A 25,090-nucleotide genomic window follows, 5' to 3' on the forward strand; every position below is an offset into this window, starting at 1 on the left:
GTCAGGCAGTTTGGGTTGGGCTCCCAAACAGACACAGTTGTTTGACAGCTGAGGGGGTGTGTTGGACAATTGGGGAGGTGGTGTCAGACAGTTGGTGGGGGGCACCCACTGGACAGTCAGGGGGTGTCAGACAGTCACAGGGGGATGTTGGACATTTGGAGGAGGATGTGTCGAACAGGTGGGGGGAGGGAGTTGGGCGATTGGGGGGACGGTTGGGCGGCTGGTGGCAAGATGAGGAGAGTGGTTGAGTCGGACTGGGCATATTCAGGAGTTGGGGGGCATCCATTTGGGGTTCAGGAGTTTGGGTGAAAAACCAGTGGGAGGGGGTCAGTGTGAGTCTGTACAATACTTACCCAGAAGTTAGATGTCGTTTTAATTCTTCTCACTTTTTCTGGGTAACTATTGAAGTAATAATCATACAACATCTGAAGTTTGTGGTTAAAACACATTTTGGGATAATTCCAAGTGCAGGTGATTGTCGATTGGAGATTTGCATTTCTCAGGCAATTGCTGTGCAGTCCTAACCTGGGAACATCTGGCAGGAGGAATCCCCCAGTTACACTGTCCTGGAGCTCAGAATTTATGGCCCTTTTAAAGACTTGCTGTTATTGTATAGAAGACTACAAAGATTTCCTTAACAGATACATTCTCTAATCAACATTCTACCAACAATAGGCATTTCTGGACTTAGAGAAGTCGTCTGGGAATGGTTGCAGTCATCCTCCCAAATTACTGCCAGGATGTGAGGGAGCATCCTGCTCCAATGAATTGAGACTTTTTTGGGTTGCTTTCTTAGGTGCTAAGGTACTTCACAGGCCTCAAACCACAGCACCACGGGCATCAAAGATTGCATTATTGGCCCATACATCTAGACACAGTTCCTGAAAAATAAATGTGACACTCAATATAATTCCTCTCAGTTGCATTTTAATAGCTTCTCTGTGATCATTACTTGTCCTGAAAGGGACCTAAGTTTCTGTATCCAGACAGATTTAATGAGAAAACACACTTTAGTCAATAGAATCCTTCCTTCCTCCCCTCCCTCTCTCCTACCCACCTCACACACACAGCCGCACAAATCTATAAATATCTAAACACATAAACCCACACACATATACATTAAAGCATTGCGACATAACTCACACTATAAAATGAAAGGAAAGAGCTCTAGGACATTATGTTTAACTTGGACCCTGGTATGTTATTAAATGAGTTCACCATAGAGCTCACAGAAGAAGAGATTATCCTATAAAATATTTTTTTTAAATTGGAAAATTTACCTAAGCCAACATGTTCATGTGTCTGCCAATAAAATGACTACAACAACATAAGTTAAAGGTACATATTCACAGTAACCAAGAAATGGAACAACTACTCCACAGAACTGCGACTATATAAATAAAAATAATGTTGCCTTATTTAATGATTTCCTATATATTTTGTACAACTTGAAATTAAATACATTAAAACCATTCCTCTAAGGGAATGAAATCCCATACTAAATAGATCTTTCCTCTTTCAACATTGCAGAACAGGGGTAGGTACGATGTGAAAAACTTGTACGACATGTGTCAGACTACCAAACGGCATATTAAGTAGAACAATCAACTAATTTGTGCTGAAGTTGAATTATCAGCGGTGGGAACAGAGCAGAATTAAATTTGTGTTTAGGTATTTACCATTCCACTCGTGAACTATTCCAATCTTCTGCCATTCTAGCCTCAGCAAATTTTGCATGTGGGGCAAGCACCAACTACAGATAAGGAGGGGCTCTTATGAATAAAGCTAATTCAGTATCCAAGATGTGGTTATAACTTTAAAAGGATTTTAGCTCGAAGTCTTGCCCAGTGCTGGACCACTAGTAAAACCAGGTAGGAGTAGTCTCTTAGATGCTTTAAGCTGTAAAGTGGGCCTCAGATGATCAGGTCATTGGATCTCCACTGCCCTGGTTTGCAAAGAGAGTTTCCAGTTTCTGGATAGCTCCTTTCACTTGTTCATTATTACCCTCCAAACAGTTTTTTCTCTTCGTGGGTACTATTATTAGTTTAATTTGGCTGGAAGAATACCAGACTCTGGGGGAGCAGCAGCAATAACCTGAGGAATCAGGAGGCAGCAGATGGAGGAGGCTGATCAAAGGTGACCAAACTTGGAACACAGTGTGTACAGGTTAAGAGTCATTTTCTTGGATTAATTTGAGGAATAATGAAGAAAGAAACTGTGCTTCTTCAAAAGGCTGATGCAGGCTTCTACAGTTTCCCTTAATAGGGCCTGCTACCCAATGGATCAGGGGAACATGCTTTACATGTAGCTGTCAAAGTAACTGCAGCCTTTATATACTTCACCACATTTTCCTTTCAAGCTTGGACTGGGCACATCGGTTATGTATCTCAGCCTGTAGTATGCAGCTACATTAAGTGGATCATCAAAGCTTTGTTTCCAAGGTTGAGCATTTAATCTTCTTCTCATGTTTACTTTGACAATAGGAGACAACTCAGGGGTTTGTAGCAGTGGCTGTCTTTATTGACATAAAAGGCATCATTGGCACACTTATTGCATGAGACAGCAGCAGTTAGCCAATCACAGGAACGACATTATGCATGTTGCTGCAAGGTACCCAGGGTACTGCTGTGATGCATTTATTCCGAGATGGAATATCAATGATCCAAAATCTCACCTTATGTATAATATGGCAGGACTGGGGAAGGAGAAGGATATTCCCCACAGATGATGTGCCCTGCGCAAACCTATCATTCCCAAGCAACAGAGATCATAGAACCCTACAGTGCAGAAAGAGGCCCTTTGGCCCATTGAGTCTGCACCAACCACAATCCCACCCAGGCCCTACCCCCATATCCCTACATATTTTACCCGCTAATCCCTCCAACCTAAGCTTCTTAGGACACTAAGAGGCAATTTCAACATGGCCAATCAACTTAACCCGCACATCTTTGGACTGTGGGAGGAAACCGGAGCACCCGGAGGAAACCCACGCAGACCTGAGGAGAATGTGCAAACTCCACACAGACAGTGACCCGAGCCAGGAATCGAACCCAGGTCCCTGGAGCTGTGAAGCAGCAGTGCTAACCACTGTGCTACCGTGCCGCCCAATAGGATTGGGAGATACAATAGACATACAATAGGATTGGGTGGCCCTGTCAAAGAAGCAGGGTTGACACCAGCACTGCATGGGAATGGTAATGCATCAATCAGGGGGTTTAAAAATGGAAGAGACTGCTCCCTGAAGAGGAGGGGAGGAGGGAGCTGAGCTGTCTGTAACCATTATAAGCCTCCAGTTGTCCAGCAATTGCATTTATTATTCATTGTCAGAAGACAAGCCTCAATGCTGCAGAGTGCAGCAAAACCAATGGGGAAATCCCAAATCTACTTGTGCTAACAAAGCATGAAAGTGAAGCACTGGAGCTGGAGTGCCACTCCAGCCAGCTCGCTCCTCTGACTGTGTTGAGGAGGGGGTCTCGGATGAAGGTAAGCGTGCAGGTAACAAATGAGTATGCGATGGCTACGGGAAACGTTATGGGTTTCTCTCGTCCACTGAAGCTCCAATGCAGATGGCACAATGCAGCAGATCTCCATTGTCTCCACAGCCTGTCTAGCATGCATAGTGAATATAACGATTTAATTTACTGATCTCGTGCCTTCCATTCACTGATGTGCCATCTGCAGGAACCATTAAGCTCCCAGGAAGACATCACTCCTGCATCAGTGTCACATCATCTCTCAGAACCAGGCACCAGTGCAGATATTCATATTCTTGTCAGCATTATGTTGTTGGCTCCATGAGTAGTGCACAGTGGTGAGGGCACATCATGAGGAGCTGGCTGAAGCAGAGAGGTCTAAGTGTGGCGACATTGGGAGCACTATGCTGTGTCTGAGGCAAAGGATGAGCGTCAGCTGATGCTTGATGTCCAGTGGGATGCACTCGGAGGTCTGGCAGAGATCCTTGAGGGTCTGCGTACCATTGTCCAAGCAAAGTATTGGTTGCCCAGTAATGCCAAGTGCATAGCCTCATCCATTGAGGACAGGCAACTTCAGAAACAGCATCAAGGGTTCCAAGGGTAGTGCACAGGCCTGCAAGCCCAGACCATATGAGAGATGGTTGAGGCACCAAGTCTTTCTGCTAGGTGCCCATTCATCAATGGTAAGTGGGGAGGTCCAAATGCACCTCAAGCTCATTTTCACTGTGGGCTCCTCTGAGGGGGCTTCAGACAAGGGCACCAGTCCTCTGACCCTCTGCCAGTAGTCACTGCTTTTGATGATGCTGTGACAACAGAGGTGTGCCCAGTCATTGGGCTGGTTGTACCCTCCCAGGCAGAGCCAACTCAGTCTGCACTGGCCGGAGAATGACTGCCAAGATCATCACAGCCATCAGGACACAAAGTCAACAGGTCATTTTCAATTCTGCTGCCAGCAAAGTGTGGGGGTGGGGGACATAGCACCTGTAGTCATAAATTGAAGGCACCTTGAGCATAACAGAGGCATGTCACAGGTGACGTTATTTGCATTCATTATTTTGAAACTTGTGTTATAGATGGCAAATTTTTCTGTTCATGTGAAATAACATAAACATTTTCTTTACTTTAATGGGCTGAGTTGGCTGGATGCTTTGAATAGGTGCCAGATGTAGCACAGGCTTGTAACTGTGTGGCGTTGTTTGTGTTGGTTTTCTGGGTTGGGCTCTCGTTGAATGATTGTTTGCAAAGGAGACAGTGACATTGGCTCAAGTAGCATCAATGCAATGTATGCTTAGCTGAAGGTTCACAGGATCAAAGCATCACTGATGTCGCTGACTCCCATAATGTTCCTGTTGTCTGTCTTGATGTCCTCATCCTGAGCCTCTCCAGCCTCTACATCTGACCCATCACTGGGATCATCCTCTCTGGTCTGTGGAGCTGCTTCACTTTCCTCATCCTCCACTGGGCCCCCTTTGCCAGAGCCAGGTTGTGCAGCATGCAACATGCAATGAATACAAGAAGGCTAATCCCCCTCAGATTGGTCCAGGCATCTGAAGCGCATCTTCAGCAATCCAATGGTCCTTTCCATCACTGCCCTTGTGGAGGCATGAGTTCTGTTGTCTCTCCTTGCCCTCTAGGGAGTCCTAAGGAGACAGAGTGGGGTCATCAGCCATCTTTTCAAGAGATAGCCCTTGTCACCTAGGAACCATCCAATCAAACATGCAGGAGCCATTGACAGCCTTGGCATCTGCAAGTGTCACAAGATGTAATCATCGTGTAAACTGCAAGGGTAGCAGGCACAAACTTGGAGAATCTGTGGCCACAGATGATCTGGACATTTATTGGGTGGAAGCTCTTTCTGTTAATGAAAGCTCTGCCTCAGTTCTCCTGGCACCTGATGCCCACATAATACAATCTATTACATCTTGGATGTGGGGGAACCCAACCATCTCTCTACCTGGCTGGCCTCATCTATACTGTAGTGGATAAATATGCAGGTCTGACTGAAGATGGCATCAGACACCAGCTTGACACAACTGTGTGCAGCTGATTGAGAGATGTCACACAGATACCCCACTGAGCCCTGAAGAGAAACTGAAGTGTACAAGTTAAGAGCCACTCTGACCTTCAAAACTACTAGCATGGGGTGTTTGCCCATGCAATTGGAGGCAGTTTCAGAACCTATCATGTGGCATATTGCTGTTACTGTGTCCCTGGAGAGGTGGCGCCTCCTGTGGCACTGAATCTTGGACATCTGGAGGAGGTTGGAGTGCTGCCTGTACACTGTATCTGCAGTATATCCTTCCACCTTGACCTTCCTGCTGATCTTGCACCAACTAAGGCTTTGCCTCTCCTCTTAAAGCTCTCTCCCTGGGACACAGCCTTCTCTCATCTGACCTCCACTTTCCTTCTGCCCCTCTTCAGAGGACATCCTCACCAACTGAATACACAATTCTCATTAGATCAGATGCAGAGGACTAGTGCCTTACAAATGAGGGGTCACTGTGCTTCAATCCTCAGGGAAACCTTCCAGGCAAAGGCAGGCTTGAAAAGCTAAAAAATTGCTATGAAACCCAGGGACAACTCTGTACCCTCACAGTGACCAACTTGCAAAGGCAGAGAAAGTGCTTTTGCCTTTAATCCTGCCTTTGGATGAGTAAATACAAAGAAATTGATTAGTGGCCACTCATTTCTGCGATGAGATGAATATCACCTGGGCAGCATAAAATTGCTGTTCGTTGGCTTGTGAATGGCATTTTAATTGTCGGAGGGCAAGCATCCAACTCAAGTGCGTGGCCTCCAATTTCAAAATTGTATCTGTGTGTAATAACGCAAGGAAGCACGCTTCTCATCATTCAACAAAATTTTATGTTCGGCCTGGTCGATCACGATCCCAACCCCCGAACGTAAAATTCTGGGCCATTTTTAAAGAAGATTGAAACCCAAATACTTGAGTATCAATTGCACAGTGAAAACAAAGAATCAGAAGTTTCACCTAAACCACAGTGTAGAACGAACTGCCAATTGTGATAAGGTGATTAATTTAATAGCAAGCATAGCAATTGCCATTCATTTCTCATGCCAATGATCAATCTGAAGTGTTTTTCTTTGAAGAACATTTACTAATTCTAGAACTCCGAAAGGATACTCCCCTTGTCGCCTCTGCAAACCAGTGAAAGGATGCTCTACTCACATTGGGAACCTTGACATGCTTGTAGCTGATAACTTTTACTGCTTGTTATTATGAAGGCTCGGCTGTAGAGAGTTGAATATTGGCATTCTTGTTGGTATCATGATGGGTATTGATTAAGGGAGTAGTGGGAGAGCAGATGTGCCGACATCCTGAACAAAGTCAACGTGTATCATTTTCATTACGTCACTGCCACAGCTGGAACTCGGCATTCCCATTAATCTGAGGGAGAAAAGGCTGCAGAAGATAAGTTATTCCTTCAAAGTCCTTACCTACTTGGTCCATAATCTGTCTGAGATGGGCACATAGCAGTCATTTGCTCTTCCAAAGCTTGCAAGAATGAATTACTGTTATGAGCACCGGGTTGCAACAAACCAGGAAATGGACATATGAGGGGATAGATTGCAGAGTACTGATGTTCTGCCACACAAGCTGAGAGTGAGCTCCTTCTTACTCTCAGCTACAGTACTGAAACTCCTTGGCAGGCCTTCTGATACCTGTATGGCTGCTGATACTGATATACAATTCCATTTCAAGTAGGTCTTGCTGTTGCGTCAAAAATTGCATGAGTTGCTTGGCCAGGCTGCCCAATTCACAATGTGACTAGGTGGGCAGCCTGTTAATTATATTAAAATGGGATCCAGGAGTTAAAATACAATCCCTTTTCCGCTATAGTTAGTTAGAGCCACAAACCATTGCGCTCAGGTTTAAACTTACCTTCAGTGGGAGTACCTATCAATATCAAATCAATGATTCAAGCTTCTAACTTTGGCACTGCTTGAATCCTTTAGGTTCAAACATTTTGTTTCAAAACTCATTCATTACAATAGAATCAAATCATTCAAAATTTAGCTGAATTAAATAAATATGCTCTTAAGTATTGCTGTCAAAACGTTTTGTCCTGCATTTATCAGGACCGATGCAAGAATTCCAAATTTCAAAGAGACTAACAAAGAGAAAAGGATGCTAATTGGTTGGCAAATCAGCTCCAATTGGTTGAAATGCTACCATGGTAATGCACTAGAGAGCTATTGTCTCTCATGTTTTTCTTTATTCAAAAAGTTGCAATGTCTGAACATATTCTTTTGCCTGCAGAGGACAAGTCCCTGCACATGAATATATGTAGCTTCTAGCAAGAATAATTGAGCTATATTGCGAGTCTGACTGATAATCAAATTAGTTGTTAGTGTAATTCTTAGCATACTCTGGGTTGTTCAGCAACTACCACCCAAACACTGAATCACATCAATTGATAGGCATTATGTTCTGGATTTTTTGACTGCATGTCTGTTGAGCAAGGTCTGTACTCTGCCTATTAAGAACGGCGAAAGGGATGTGCTGTCTGATGTGATCTGCCATCCGTTGGGACCAATGGCTGACAAACCTACAATGGCAATGAAACTTATATACTACATTACTCATTTATGTGGCAAACAGCAAGTCTCTTTGGCTTGGCGGCTTCATCGTGTTAGTGGAAAATACCACTTGCGCTGTAACTGCAAAGTATAAGCATGCAACAGCTCATTCAAATGTTTGAAATACTTTACCTTTCCAAAATAATTTGAGGGAGACAGAACACTTTTCAGGACTGAAAGTTTGCGCGTCCCAATGACAGTTACTAGATCCAACCCCACTGCAGTTCAGGAAGGACAGGATGCTAGGAAAAGCTGAAGGGTGGTTTGTTAATTTGTGATGATGCTAACACAAGAGGGACTGATGATCTAAGTTCAGGTTTGGGTCACAGTGAGAAACGCTGAAGGCAAGAAGTCACTTGTGAAAGAAATGTACAGGCCTCCTAACAGTAACTACATGGTTGGACTCGGTATCAAAAAGGGATGACAATAATCATGGGGAATTTTAATCCATACACAGGCTCGAAAAATCAGATAGGCAAAGATAGCCTAGATGAGGAAATTATAGAATGTTTTCGGGATAGTTCCTTAGATTCTGGCACCAACCAGACAGCAAGCTATACTTGACCTGTTATAGTACAAAAATAATTAATTTATGATCTCATAGTGAAGGTCCCCATTCAGTTTGGCAGAGGGTCTAAGACTAGTATTTCAAATATAAAAAAGGCAATTATGAAGGCACAGAAGCTGAAGTAAACTGGCAAATTAGGTCAAGGAATGGGTCAATAAAGATGCAGTGGCTGACATTTAAGGGATATTTGAGAATAAACATAGTTCCATTTCAATGAGAAGGAAAAATTCCTAGGGAGGACCCACCATCCGTGGTTAATTCAAAAAGTTAAAGATAGTATCAACGTAAACAAAAGCATTTAATTGTGCAAAGATGAGTGGCAGGCCAGATGATTAGTTGGAATATCGGTGGAGACAGCACTGTGGTTAGCACTGCTACCTGGTAATTCCAAGGACCCAGGCTTGATTCCAGCTTTGCAAATTCTCCCCTTGTCTGCTTGGGTTTCTTCTGGGTGCTTTGGTTTCCTCCCACAGTCCAAAGATGTGCAGGTTAGGGGGATTGGCCATGCTAAATTGCCCCTTAGTATCCAAAGATGTGTAGCTTAGGTAGATTGGCCATGGTAAATGTGCCGAGTCACAGGGATAGGGCAGGGAATGGGCCTGGGTAAGATGCTCTTTTGGACAATTAGTACAGACTTGATGGGCTGAATGGTCACCTTCTACACTATGAGTATTCTTTAAAATATAAAAACCTGCAAAGAAAGATTAAAGCTTAATAAGGAGGGAAACAATTGAGAAAGAAAATTAACTAGGAATATAAAGGCAAAAAGTAAGGATTTAAGTAGATATTTTAGAAAGAAAACAGTTAACAAAATGAACATTGGTCCTATAGAAAGTGACTCTGGAGAATTAATAATGGGTCATTTTTGGTAGGCAACATGTAATGAGTGGTTACAGGGATTGATGCTGGGGCCTCAACAGTCATGTTTTATATAAATGACTTGGAGAAAGGGACTGAAGTTATGGTTGCTAAATTTGATGATGATACAAAGATAAATAGGAAAGTAAATTGTGAAGAGGACATAAGGAGTGACAAAGGGATATAGATAAGTTATGTGAGTGGGTAAGGATATGGCAAATGGAGTAGAAGGTGAGAAAATGTGAAATTGTCCACTTGAAGAATATGAAAGTTTATTGTCTAAATGGTGAGGGATTGCAGAACTCTGAGATGCAGAGGGATCTGAATGTTCTCATGCATAAATCACAAAAGGTTAACATGCAGGTACAGCAAATAATTAAGAATCCTAATAGAAAGATCTCACTTATTGTGAAGGAAATTGAATTCAAAGGTAAAGAGGTTATGCCTCAGGTATAAAGGGCAATGATGAGACCGCATCTAGAGTATTAAGTACAGTATTAGTCTTCTTAGTTAAAGATGGATGCAAATGCATTGGAAGCAATTCAAAGGTTTACTAAACTAATAACTGGAATGGGCGGGTTGTCTTAGGAGGAAAGGTTGAGCAGGCTAAGTGTATAACTGCTGAGTTTGGAAGAGTAAAAGTGGTAACTTAATTGAAACATGTAAGACCTGAGGAGTCTTGACAGGGTAGATATGGAAAGGATGTTTCCTCTTGTGTGAAAATTTAAAACTAGAGGTCACTGCTTAAAAGTAAGGGTCGCCCATTTAGGACAGGTTGAGGAGACTCTTCTTCTCTGAGAGTTGTGGGTCTTTTGCAACCTCTTCTTCAAAAGATCTTTGTATCTTTTAAGGCAGTGGTCAGTAGATTCTTCATAAACAAGCGGTTAAAGGTTAATTGGTTAGGTGGGGATGTGAAGTTGAGATTAGAATCGGGTCAGCCACAATCTTATTGAACGGCAGAGCAGGCTTGAAGGGCCAAGTGGCCAGCTCCTGCTCCCAGTATACTGCATTTACTGGATACAACAAATTACCAAGCTAGCTTTGATGGCACCTTCCAGCCCAGTAACAATTATCAATATGAATGACCAAAACAACAATGTCATAGAAACACCTTCACTTCCAAGTAGAAGTACAATATCTGAGTGTCCATAGTACTAATGCAAACATGAGTTCAAGTCCTTCCAAGGCACATTGTAAAATGAATTAACTTGATAAATCTCTGATTTAATGAACCTGCATTAAAAAATACTGCAAAAGCTTTCAGTATGTCCCAAAATCTCAAGCTGTTCACTAGTGTCAATATAATGTGGAAAGAGAACCCATTACTTAATTTATTCAGTTAACCATACATGTAACGTTCAAATAGTTTTCTCATGTATTTTTGTAAGCTTGAGGCCATCTTTTTGCATATTTTTCCTTTAAAAAATTACACAGTCCTGCAGACTTCCCCAAGGCAACAATTATATAAGGTTCAAAGTAACTAACAGCACTGGGAACGGCATTCCAAATGTGACCTGACTTAACTCACCCATAAAGAACAAGTGGGGGGCACGATAGTACAGTGGTTAGCACTGCTGCCTCATAGCGCCAGGAACTTAGGTTCAATTCCTGGCTTGGGTTACTATCTGTGTGGAGTCTGCATGTTCTACTCGTGTCTGGGTGGGTTTCCTCCCACAGTCTGAAAAATAGGCTGGTTAGCTGCATGGGCTATGCTAAAATTCCCCCTGAGTGTACCAAACAGGTATGGCGAACAGGCGCAGAGTGCGGCGACTAGGAGATTTTTCACAGTAACTTCACTGAAGTGTTAATGTAAGCCTAGTTATGATACTAAGAAATAAACTTAAGTAGCTGTGCAAGCTTCATTGCGCTCGTTTGCAGCTTACCGTGCATGGCTGATTGGCAATTTGCGGTGCTTCCTTTGAAATTGCAACCTGGTGCAGGTTTAAAGTACTTGTGACGAATAAATAAACATACTTATGAGATTTTAGGAGGAAGAAATGAGCGTGTTTTAGTCAGAGTACAGTAAAGGGATGTGCTGCAGGAGTAAACTGCCTGGGTTCCGCTGCTGTCCGGGAGGTGGCGGGGCGGCAGCTGTCAATCAGAGCTGGGCGGGAAGCTCGAGCGCCGGTTCCGGGTTCAGGCGCACAGGCCAGGCAGAGCGGGACTGCAGGTTAGTAACATCCACAATCCTACACACGTTACTGTATTAAAATAACTCAAGTCGTGTTTCCGCTGAAGTTACAAGCGAATATTGTCTGTTCAGCTCTTTCTGCAGAACTGGATCCTCAGCCGTTTCATTCTTTCTCCCCAAAAATCGGTGAGCAAGACCCAAAATCGCTGAAGGAACATCGGGGGCAGCTAAAGGTTATTCTTACCCCTTAGCCCCTTCAGTTAGACACACTATAAGTAATATGTTTGTATAAATATACATACACCCCTTCAAAAAAACGTGCAAGAGGGCTACTATGTTCTCATGTGGTTAGGACAAGTGGTGCTGTTTTGGCAAAGTGAAGGTAGGTAGAAAGCCTATCAAGTTGATAAGACACAGGAATATCATTACTGACCATAGGTAGATGCTGAGGAAGTCAAAAAATCTGCTTGGTCTAGACAGACACATGCAAACTCACCAAAAGGATGCCAGGGCTTAAAGTGTTAAATTATGGGGGCCCCTAAAATTAGGAGTTTTAAAATGTTAAAAGAATTCAAGAGGATAGTATAAAAATATTTCGCTACTGTGAGGGAAATACAGAGCTAGGAGGAATAATTTTAAAATTATTCAAGAGCGAAAATCAAAAATTACTTCAAGTAATTCTGGTGGAAATTTGTAACTCAGTCCCCAAAAGATTGTTTTGCAGGAGGCATAATTTATCTAATGTTCCTTAAGCAAGCACTCTTTTAGGGCAAATGCCAAACTATGCAATGTGGGGAGAAGCTTATCTTTTCTATTCGTTCATGGAATGTGGGCTTCACTGACTAGGCCAGCATTCATTGTCCATCCCTAATTGCCCTTGAGAAATTGGTGATGAGCTGGGCCAATTAGGGAAGCACAATGAATGTTTGCCTAGCCAGTTAAGCCCACATCTAGTGAATGAACAAAAACAAACAGGCATGGGTTGATCACCTTTGGTCAGAACTTTCTGGCAAAAGATCATATGATTGACCTGCAACTTAAACCCTGATTTTTCTTTCCAGAAACACTGCCTGGCCTGCAGAATATTTCCAGCTTTTATGGCTTTTTTTCTCAGGTTTCCAACATTCATAATAGTTTGCTTTTGTACAGCTCAAGAATGTATCATCAAAACATTTAAAAGCAAAACAAACAGACTGTACAACAAGTCTACAGAGCTGGAACTTTATAACTGTTAAAGACATGCCATTCAAACAGCTTCTTTATAATAATAAAAAAATGAATTTGGTCCATGTAGACAGACTCCTTGAGGAGGTGGTAGGGCGCAGGACATGAGTATAGTTTACACAAGCATAGAGCTAAGCTGTAGATGTCAGCTGGTATTTGTTTTCACAAAAATATTGATTTATGGAACAAGTTTTATTTCAGACAACAATTTGCCACAAACATTTAGAAAGGAGTTAAAAATAGGTGATGTTGGGTGGGGGAATGTGTCTCCTATAACAGTATGCCATGTTCATACAATATGAATTTTTCAGAGCCCGCACCACTGAATTGGTCTAGAGTTCTGGGCTGAATTATTTTTGCCAATGTGGTTGGAGATCCTCCTGGAATACATTGTCATGCACCTTGTTAGTTTGGTACAGATTTGGTGGAGGAACCCTTTTTTTTTGTCCTTCCTCTTCAGGTGTTGGCTAATAGTTTGTAAATAAAACTTGGAAGTAGTGAATTTGGACAAGTTAACATGCTTTGCATTCGTCCTTTGAGAGTATCCAGAGTGTATGTTTTAAGGACAATTGGATAAGTTATGCCTACTCCATACAACCTTTTGGGGATTGAGTTACAAATTTCCACCAGAATTACTTAGAAAAGTACTTTTTGCTTTCTCACTCTTGAATAATTTTAAAATTATTCCCCCTGGTTCTGGATCTTGCTCACTAAAGGGAAGATTTTTTTTTATACCTACCCTATTGAATTATTTTCATATTTTAAAAACCCTAATATTAGGTGATCCCTTAAAAGGAAATGAAAGCCAAGTTTATGCAACTTGCTGTCATAATGTAACACTTCAAGCCCTGCCATCCTTTTGGAGAATTTGCACTGTCCCGTTCTAGACGAAGCAACTTTATTGGACTTCAGCAGCAGCTACTACAGTGACTTATGGCATTCCAGTTGGCCATTCTCTTGTATATCATACTGGTGGACTTGTCTTCCTTTTTTCCATCCATCTTCAACTTGCCAATAAAAGGTAATTTCAATAGAACACCACTCGTCCTGCCACACGAAAACATAAAAACCCCTTTACACCCCCCTCACCCTTGTGTGAATCTAACCTTCACGTGGAATAAGTTCTGTTTTAGTACAGTGACTTCCTAAGTACTCAAAATCAACCTGAATTTTTTTTGCACTGAACTCCCTGTATACTTTCAATTGCCTTTTTAAAAAGGAAACATCTTTAAGGTGACTCCTGTGTCCCAGCATTGTGGGAGGTCATTTTTGTTTGAGAGACTGAGAGGGAAGGGAGGAGCAGGGATGGGGGGATGGGTGGGTTGGGTTGGTTTCCTCTCACATTACATTTTGCAGCTTGGTATCTCTTTGTACCACTTGTATCGGTGCTCTGAAGGTGTGCAATGTACTGGTGTCAGTATCATGCAGCTGCTACTTTGGATGGTTCCCACTTTCATAAATTCCTTCTTCCTGTACCATTTGCTCCTGTGATAAATCTTCATAAAAGGAGAGTAGAAGAATGGATGAACATCATCCCCTTGGAATGAGAAGACAACAAAAAGTGTTGAAAGTTTTGCCTGTGAGGGGCTTCAGTGGGTTTTCAGCCCAACATGTGGGTTCTAGCCTCCTCATTTCCCAAACAGGAGCCATGTGCCTCTCCATGAGCTTCATGGCCTTCTCCAGTGGATAGGATACTAAGGTTGGGGAGCTCCCTCCTGTGGCCTGTCTGTGGTATGTAATATTAAGCAATTTATCATCCAAGATGTGCTACTGAGAAAGGGTTGAATGTTTGCTGGCTAGATTTGGGCAACATTCAAGATTGGGCTGATAAATGGCCAATAACATTCATGCCAGGCAATAACTATCTCTGACAAGAGAGAATCTAACCATCTCCTGTTGATGTTCAGTGGCATTACCGTCACTGAATCCCTCACTATCATAAGAACATAAGAAATAGGAGCAGGAGTAGGCCAACCAGTCCTTCGAGCCTGCCCCGCCACCCAACAAGATCATGGCCGATCTGTCGTGGCTCAGTTCCACATTCCCGCCCTCTCCCCATAACCCTTAATTCCCTCTCTCATCAAAACTATCAACATCCTGAGGGTGGTTACTATTGAAATGAAAATTAACTGGACCATTCATGTGAATACATTGGTTACGTGACTAGGTCAGAGGCTGGGAATTCTGCAGTGGGTAACTAAACTCCTTATTTTCTAAATCTGCCCATCATCTACAAGATACAAATCAGGATTATGATGGAATATTCTTCACAAGCTAATACGAGTGCACCTCCCAACACCTCCAAGAAGCTCAGCACCATCCAGGACAATCAGTACTCTTGACTGTCATTTCATCCACTTAAATATTCACTTCACCACCCCTAGAACACCAGGTCAATAGTGTGTTATGGCAGCAATTTGCAAAGGCTCTTTTGAAACCTGTGATCTCTGCTGTCTAGAAGAGCAAGGACAGCATCCTGACTTGTTACTACACCACCATTCCTTCACTGTCACTGGGTCAAAGTCCCGGAACTTTCTCCCTAACAGCACTGTGGCTATACCTACACCATATGGATAGTGACGATTCAAGGGGGCTGCTCACTACCACCTCCTCAAGGGAAATAGGGATAGGTAATAGATGCTGGCCTCGCCAGTGATACCTACACCCCAAAATACAAATACAAAAATGTCGGTTGGAAGAGGCTATTAAAGTAGAGAGGGGAGTTTTGCCAATGTATTTTTTAAATGTTCTTGGGATGTGAGCATTGCAGGCAAGCCCAACATTTGTTCCTCATCAGGCCGATTAGTTTAACGTCTGTGGTAGGTAAAATGTTAGAATCCGTCATTAAGGAGGAAATTGCGAGGCATCTTGAAGGGAATTGCTTGATAGGGCGGACGCAACACGGTTTCATTAAAGGGAAGTCGTGTCTGACAAATTTACTGGAGTTCTATGAGGATGTGTCTAGGGCAGTGGATAGAGGAGAGCCGGTGGATGTGGTCTTTCTGGATTTTCAGAAGGCGTTTGACAAGGTACCTCACAAGAGGTTATTGCAGAAGGTCAGGGGACATGGAGTTGGGGGTAGGGTGTTAGCGTGGATAGAGGATTGGTTGTCAAATAGGAGGCAGAGAGTGGGGGTCAATGGGTGCTATTCGGATTGGCGGTTGGTGACTAGTGGGGTGCCCCAGGGGTCGGTGCTGGGGCCTCAGCTATTTACCATTTATATAGATGATCTGGAGGAGGGAACCGAGTGCAGGGTGTCGAAATTTGCTGATGACACCAAGATTGGGGGAAAGGCAAATTGTGCGGAGGGTGTGGAGAGTCTGCAGAAGGATCTAGATAGGCTGGGCGAATGGGCCAGGAAATGGCAAATGGAATTTAATGTTGGCAAGTGTGAGGTGGTCCACTTTGGTAGGAAGAATGGTAGGAAGGACTATTACTTACGTGGCGAAAAACTGCAGCAGGCGACGGTGCAGAGGGACCTCGGGGTCCTTGTGCATGAGTCGCAAAAACCCAGCTTGCAGGTGCAGCAGGTGGTCAGGAAGGCGAATGGGATGCTGGCCTTCATAGCGAGGGGGATTGAATATAAAAGTAGGGAGGTCTTGCTGCAGCTGTATAGGGCATTGGTGAGGCCGCAGCTGGAGTACTGTGTGCAGTTTTGGGCGCCGCACCTGCGCAAGGATATTTTGGCCCTGGAGGGAGTGCAGAGGAGGTTTACTAGGCTGATACCAGAGTTGAGGGGGTTGAGCTATGAGGAGAGGCTGAATAAACTAGGCTTGTACTCGCTAGAGTTTAGAAGAATGAGGGGAGATCTCATTGAGACGTATAAGATGATGAATGGGATGGATAGGATAGAGGTGGAGAGACTCTTCCCGCTCAAAAAAGACAGTAGGACTAGGGGGCACAGCCTCAAGATAAAGGGGAGGCGGTTTAGAATGGAGTTGAGGAGGAACTTCTTCACTCAAAGGGTGGTGAATCTCTGGAATTCTCTGCCCGTTGGAGTGGTGGAGGCTGCCTCGCTAAATATTTTTAAGAAGCGGGTTGATGGGTTTTTGATAAGAGAGGGGATTAAGGGTTATGGGGAGAGGGCGGGAAAGTGGAACTGAGCCACAACAGATCAGCCATGATCTTATTGAATGGCGGGGCAGGCTCGAAGGGCTAGATGGCCTACTCCTGCTCCTATTTCTTATGTTTCTTATGTTTCTTAATTACTCTCGAACAGCAAGGCTCGCTATGCTATTTCAGAAGGCAGTTAAGAGTTGCTATAGGTCTGGAATCACATGTAGGCCAGACTTAGTAAGGACGGCAGATTTCTTCTTCTGAAAGACATTAGTGAAGCAAATGAGTTTTTATGACATTTTGATAGTTTCAAATCATGATAACTGAGATTAGTATTTTATTCTAGGTTTATTAATTAATTGAACCTGGGGCAACATGGTGGCACAGTGGTTAGCACTGCTGGCTCACAGTGTCAGGGGCCCAGGTTTGATTCCTGGCTTGGGTCACTATCTGTGTAGAGTTTGCACATTCTCCCTGTGTCTGAATGGGTTTCCTCTGGGTGCTCTGGTTTCCTCCCATAATCCAAAGATGTGCAGGTTAGGCAGATTGGCCAAGCTAAATTGCCTCTTAGTGTGAGGGGGACTAGCTAGGGTAAGTGCATAGGGTTATGGGTGGGATTGTGGTCAGCCCAAACTCGATGGGATTGTGGTCAGTCCAGAGTTGATGGGTTGAATGGCCCCTTTTTGCACTGCAGGATTCTATAAAATTCTCCCACTTGCCATGGTGTAATTTGAACTGATGTTTCCAGAGCATTAACCTGGCAAATGTGGGAGTGTTTTGTGCTGTAGACCTATTCCCAACTAATTTCCCATCAGAATGGGGAGACTTTCATCACATTAGTCTGGAATAGTTTTGAAGCCAGGCACCAGAAGTGAAAGGTCAGTTTTCAACCTGCAATGCCAACCCATTCTCAGACATAAATGTATTTGTGAAGATAAACATACAGTACATTTTATTACTTTTCTGATTGGAATATTGGAGTGCATTTGGACTACAGGTTTGCTTTTGCTTTACATGTACACTATAATTGGATGGGGTGTCTTTATTTGTATCACTGATGTAGAAGCTCACCTGCTGAGGTGGTGTGTCAGAAACCTGGTTGGGCTATTATCAGATGAGGGGTCAAGTGGTTCTCTTTTTCCTCTTATCCCAAGAACTCGAAGTAGGAGGATACAATATGAGCCTGTTCCGTTATTCAATATGATTTTGGTTGATCTTGGGCTTCAACTCCATTTCCCTCATTCGACTAACAACAGATTTTTTTGAAATAGATATACACGACAATTCAGTGAGTGTTTTATGTGCCGTGATCATAAAAAAACCAATCAAGTTTTCTTGAGTTTTATAAAAAGGGTTAAAACTCAAGAAAGTTTTTAACAAAACTTCATTCTACTTGGGATCTGGGGTGGTTCCTGCAGATTGGAAAACAGCAAATGTGACACCACATTTAAAAAAGGAGGTAGACAAAAGGTGGGTAACTAAAGACCAATTACCTATTATGTATCTCCTTCTATAGTAGGGAAAATGCTTGAATGTATCATGAAGGAAGAAATATTGAGACATCTGGATATAAATTTTCCCATTGGGCAGGTGCAGCATGGGTTCATGAAGGGAAGGTCATGTTTGACTAATTTGATGGAATTCTTTGAGAACATTGCATGTGCAGTGGACAGTGGGAATCTTGTGGATGTGGTGTATGTGGATTTCCAGAAGGCATTTGACAAGGTGCCACACCAAAGGCTGCTACATAAGATAAAGGTACATGGTGTTATGGATAACGTATTAGCATGGATAGAGGATTGGTTAATTAACAGAGAGTGGGAGTAAAGGGGTGTTTTTCTCGTTGGCGATCAGTGACCAGTGGTGTGCCTCAGGAATCAGTGTTGGGATCGCAATTGTTTACGATTTACATAGATGATTTGGAGTTGGGGACCAAGTGTAGTGTGTCAAAATTTGCAGATGACACTAAGATGAGTGGCAGAGCAAAGTGTGTAGAAGACTCTCTCTCAAAGTCTGCAAAGGGATATAGATAGTCTAATGGGCAAGGTCCGGCAGATGGAGTACAATATTGGTAAATGAGAGGTCATTCATTTTGGTAGGAATAACAGCAAAATGGACTATTATTTAAATGGTAAAAAAGCAGCATTCTGCTGTGCAGAGGGACCTGGATGCCCTTGTGCATGAATCACAAAAAGTTGGTTTGCAATTGCAGCAGATAATTAAGGAGACAAATGGAATTTTGTCCTTCATTGCCAGAGGGATGGAGTTTAAAAACGGCAAGGTTATGTCACAGCTGTATAAGGTGCTAATGAGGCCACACCTGGAGTACTGTGTACAGTTTTGGTCTCCTTACTTGAGAAAGGATGTACTGACACTGGAGGGGGACAGAGGAGATTAACTACGTTGATTCCAGAGTTGAGAGGGTTGCCTTATGATGAGAGACTGAGTAGATTGGAATTCAGAAGAATGAGGGGAGATCTTATAGAAACATAAAATGATGAAGAAAGTAGATAAGATTGAAGCAGGGAAGTTGTTTCCACTGGCAGGTGAAACCAGAAACTGTTTGAGGCATGGCCTCAAAATAAGGGAGAGCAGATTTAGGACTGAGTTGAGGAGGAACTTCTTCACACAAAGGGTTGTGAACGTGTGGAATTCCCTGCCAGGTGAAGCAGTTGAAGCTATCTCATCAAATGTTTTTAAGGCAAAGATAGATAAATTTTTGAACAGTAAAGGAATTAAGGGGTATGGTGAGTGGTACGGTAAGTGGAGCTGAGTCCATGAAAAGATCAGCCATGTTCTTATTGAATGACGGAGCAGGTTCGAGGGGCCAAATGGCTGCCTTCTGCTTCTAGTTCTTATGTTCTTACTTAACCCGATCTTTGTAAAACAATTTATAAAATATCCTTGGACATCCGCACGTAGACATGTGAAGTTCTCTCTCGCACACAAATAAATAGAACTGTAGAAAATTACAGCTCAGAAGCAGGCCTTTTGGCCCTTGTCTGTGCCGAACCATTTTTTGCCTAGTCCCACTGACCTGCACTTGGACCATATCCCTCCACACCCCTCTCATCCGTGAACCCATCCAAGTTTTTCTTAAATGTTAAAAGTGACCCCGCATTTACCACTTTATCCGGCGGCTCATTTCACACTCCCACCACTCTCTGCGTGAAGAATCCCCCTCTAATATTCCCTTTTAAACTTTTCTTCTTTCACCCTTAACCCATGCCCTCTGGTTTTTTTCTCCTCTAGCCTCAGTGGAAAAAGCCTGCTTGCATTCACTCTATCTATACCCATCAGAATCTTGTACACTTCTATCAAATCTCTCCTCATTCTTCTACACTCCAGGGAATAAAGTCCTAACCTATTCAATCTCTCTGTAACTCAGCTTCTCAAGTCCCGGCGACATCCTTGTGAACCTTCTCTGCACTCTTTCAACCTTATTTACATCCTTTCTGTAACTAGGTGACCAAAATTGTACACAATACTCTAAATTCAGCCTCACCAATGCCTTATACAACCTTACCATAACACTCCAACTTTTATACTCGATACTACGATTTGTATAGGCCAATGTACCAAAAGCACTCTTTATGATCCTATCCATCTTTGACGCCACTTTTAGGGAATTCTGTACCTGTATTCCCAGGTCCCTCTGTTCAACTGCACTCTTCAGAATCCTACCATTTACCCTGTACGTTCTACTTTGGTTTGTCCTTCCAAAGTGCAATACCTCACACTTGTCTGTGTTAAATTCCATTGCCATTTTTCAGCCCATTTTTCTAGTTGGTCCAAAACCCTCTGCAAGCTTTGAAAACCTTCCTCACTGTCCACTATACCTCCAATCTTTGTATCATCAGCAAATTTGCTGATCCAATTTACCACATTATCATCCAGATCATTGATATAGATGACAAACAACAATGGACCCAACACCGATCCCTGTGGCACACCACTCGTCACAGACCTCCACTCAGAGAAGCAATCCTCCACAACCACTCTGAAGCTTCTTCCATTGAGCCAGTGTCTAATCCAATTTACTACCTCCCCATGTTTACCTAGCGACTGAACCTTCCTAACTAACCTTATCAAAGGCCTTGCTGAAATCCAAGTAGACAACATCCACTTTCCTGATAACCTCCTCGAAAAGCTCTAATAGATTGGTCAAACGTGACCTACCACATGCAAAGCCATGTTGACTCTCCCTAATAAGTCCCTGTCTATCCAAATATTTGTTAATCCTATCCCTTATGACACTTTCCAATAATAGAGGTGGAGGATAAATTAAAATCGAGGGAAATAAAAGAGGGTACATGTCTATGAAGATTGGCGACTTGGCTGGCTTTAGACTGAATGTTTGTTCTTGTGAATTTCCGCAGGTGGTCCTCATGTTTCTGGTGTTGTGGTGATTTAAAGATATTGATTGCTGATTTGGATGTTAAAGTTTATTTTTTATCAGTCACAAGTAAGGCTTACATTAATACTGCAATGAAGTTACTGTGAAATTCCCCTGGTTCCCACAATCTGGAACCTGTTCAGGTCAATGCACCTAACCAGCATGTCTTTCAGAATGTGGGAGGAAACCAGAGCACCAAGAGGAAACTCGCGTAGACATGGGGAGAACGTGCAAACTCTGCACAGACAGTGACCCAAGCTGGAAATCGAACCTGAATCCCTGGCAATGTGAGGCAGCAGTGCTAACCACTGTGCCACCACGCCATTCTCCTGGAGATATAAGTGGGGGGTTGATTTTCTTCAAGAAATCTCTGCTCAGGGGTGTCTGTGTGTGGTTACGATCAACAAATTGCACTCCAAAGCTTGTAGGTTAGATTGGAGATGAAGGGAGGAAAGAGGGACCCCACTGAGGTGTTCTCCCAACAGCATCTCAGCTGCTTCATCTCCAACTGCAGAGAAAGAAGAAGTTTAACACAGAGTGGGCCTGTCACATGACCATTGTCCAGTGATTCGAACATGGTCATTAATAGTGTATTCCCCTTTGTAACTTAATCAGTTCATGTATGGGAATCCTTCCTCAGTCAGTGGTTCATTGTTCCAATGATTGGGTTTAAAGCGTATTTCCACTGTAGCTTGATGAGTTCATGTCTGAGAATCCACTGTTGAATATCCCAGAATAATGAGGACAGGATATCTAGCTCACTCAAATGCTCCTGAGGTCATTGTCATTGATGGGTCTTTGCAGATGTGGTGTCTCCATCGCAGTGGCAATGAAATTTGGAAGGTGCAGTGATGCAAATTGGAGGTCATCTTTGGCAATGAGCTCCAGTCACACTTGGAGCGGGATTGTCCGGCTGTGCTCGTCCCGAAACCAGAAAATCCCACCCAAGAATGATGGACCTTTCTGAGGTCTGCCCCTCATCTGCTACAATTCCCAGGATAGGCAGTATGGGAAAATTCACCTCCTGGTCACTGTTTTAAAAAGTCTCTTTTTCAGAAATTCAGCTCGGGTTTGTAGCCAGTGGATTAAAAATTATTATTTGGCGTTGTTATAATTCAGATCAGAAACTCAAGTGTTTTATGAAGCCTGCCTGAGTCATAAGTTTTACATTTTGAATTTGGCTAGGGTAAGCATGAGATGTTTCATTTCAGGTATAAGTCAACTAACCCACTAAGGAGCTTTTATCAAACAAAGTTTATTTAAGAATACAGTTAACATATAGCAATATCTTTTACCAATTACAGAAAAGAAGGCAAAATAACTATGATATTGTATATCCGTTAATAAATACATGAAATGTTCCAATCAAACTTTCTAATACAAAACCGTTGCCATAGGTTTAGCACAGAAGATACGACTGCTTGTGTGATGCTATAACTTAGTCCATTGGTTGGATGCTGCAGCTGTCTTGATGCTTACATAGACGAGCTTGGAGTCAGAACAGCTTCCCAAAATACTGTGGGGGGGGGGGGTGGCGCAGGAGACTCTAAATACTAGCTAGCAAAATCACCAACAGCAGAACTTACAATCCAGGAATGCCAAGAGATTTGCTCCAGCTAGCCAACAGAATTTCCAGTACCAGAAAGAAAGACACACACTGCTTTTCAGTCTTATGTCCGAAACACTTTTACACTAAAACCGCAGTTAGCAGCCCAGAGCTGAAAGTGAAAGCTTGAACTTACTATGAAAAGAAACTGTCCAAAACATATGACCAGCTACCCTGTCATAAATTCCAAATCAGTGCATGAAGCCCAGATTTTTAAAAAAAACCCCATTTAAATGATTGAAACAGCAATAAAAGGACTTGTAATGAGACAGCCAGCAACAATGAAAAAACCTAAAGTTGCTTAACAGCAGAGAACATGATTTTAAAAAAACATTTCTTAAAGGTACACTAACATCATAGACATAAAACATATTTTTGTGATAGTTGCCCCCTCCACTCTAAATTTCTTATTTGTTGTTGGATTGAAAATTATGGAGTATTGTGTACCTGAATTCCTGATGCGTCATTGCAGACAAAGCTTCATGTCAGGAGCATAAAGATCCAGACTTGAGGACGACCCTGTTACTGGACTGAAATGGATGACCCTCTTGGTCAAGTGAATTTGCCCTGCATTGCGTAAGGGTTAGGTTGATACAACTCCAAGCTCACATCATAAATTTGGCATCAATGTGAAACAAAAGCTAAAATGAAATTTGTGATATAACAGCCACAAGAAAGGGATCAGTTGCCGCTACTTACTTAAAATCAGTTGTACAGAGATGTTTGGGTATTTTCAGAGTAATTTTGTTAAAAGTAAATCACTGAGAAACAACTATTTGGTTGAAGGTTGGTATATTAATTATAATATATAATTATATATTATTAATATATACTATGTTATTATAATTATTTTATAATATAAAATATTTATTATATTGAATAAAATATAAATAGTTTGGTAAAAAGAAGGTAGTTTCTAATATCTTACATGCCAGCCCCTGCTGTGTTTACATGTATCTAAGGAAATTGTTAAAGAAAACCCAATACTTTTATTGATATATATCTTTTAACTCACTATTCAGTTGTGGTAACCAGTAAACCGCTAAATATGCTAGAGAAATTCTCTTGAATAAAATGGCTTATGAGTGGCTGGAACGAGAGATGAAGCTTTTTTTATGAATTGTATTCTTTCAGAAAGTTATAATGCTCATCCTTTCTCAGTCAGGAGGGCACATATTGCACCCATCTAGCAATTAAAGGGTCCCGAGGTGATCATAGTTAAAATTTCCTTTCAAAAGTAGGATTAAAAATACCTATCTGTGGATAAACGTATCAAGACTATGGACTGTGCAGCACTTTTATACTGGAGCTAATACCTTACTGAAATACCCATTCTTCATGTGTGAACCTAGACTGTGGTTCCCAGCAGACCCTTGAGGGATATCATAAACTGAACCTAGTTCCACTAAGAATTATCGGAAGCAATTTGGTACACAAACGTGGCCGTTTCCCTTTGCACTTTCCCATCCAACATGCCCTTAAATCCTTTGTCCATATCTTTATCATCCAATATTAGATGAGTTGACTCAGGGTACAAAGAAGCTAAACCTTTCCATGATCTTTCTCGCTTTTGGTACTATTAATCCCTTTACAGAGAGTATCCAGAAAAGACCAAAGTGGTTTCTGTGGGATTCTCTTAGCGAGATAAGGCTAAACTTCCTTCTTTTGCCTCCACCAAACATTTTTTTCAATTGATGTTTTCTGAATGAAGGATATGTTGTTAATCCTGGGGTCCATTTGCATTCTTGGTTTAAGGTAGAACAAAAAATAAACTAGTCTATGTTCTTCTCTCATTAGATTTTGTTGTCCTGTAAATTTAATTCCATTTAATTGTTGTGTTGTCATCACTGATGCTGATGGTGTTTCATCTGAGGATAAGTGCATATTGCTTTTTGTTGGTTCCCTGTATTATACAAAATTGAGGGGTTTTAAATAGAATTCACAGTAGTGAATTTTTTTTCCCCCAATTCTCAGGAAGATGTGTCATTAGCAAGGCTTGCATTCATTGCTCATCTCTAATTGTTATTGACATGGTATGGTGAGCCAGTTTGAAATGCTGCAGTCCATGTGGGGAAGTGCCTTCAAATTACTGATAAGTCAAGAGTTCCAGGATTTTGGCCCAGTTACAATGAATAACTGATCTATTTCTGAGCCTGGATGGCATGTAGCTTGGAGG

The 25,090-nt window shown here is 42.3% G+C and overlaps 1 protein-coding gene across 1 annotated transcript in view; it reads left to right on the forward strand.

The window, feature by feature from the left end:
- Positions 1-11,612: 11,612 nt before the first annotated feature.
- Positions 11,613-25,090, forward strand: part of fancc (FA complementation group C) — a 158,973-nt gene continuing 145,495 nt past the window's right edge. Inside the window, exon 1 of the mRNA XM_080188801.1 lies at positions 11,613-11,671. The gene's annotated coding sequence lies outside the window, so the exon portion shown is untranslated. The remainder of the gene's footprint in view (positions 11,672-25,090) is intronic.

The sequence above is a fragment of the Carcharhinus amblyrhynchos genome, chromosome 5 (assembly GCF_965287045.1).
Source record: "Carcharhinus amblyrhynchos chromosome 5, sCarAmb.v2.hapA, whole genome shotgun sequence".
Classification (NCBI taxonomy): domain Eukaryota; kingdom Metazoa; phylum Chordata; class Chondrichthyes; order Carcharhiniformes; family Carcharhinidae; genus Carcharhinus; species Carcharhinus amblyrhynchos.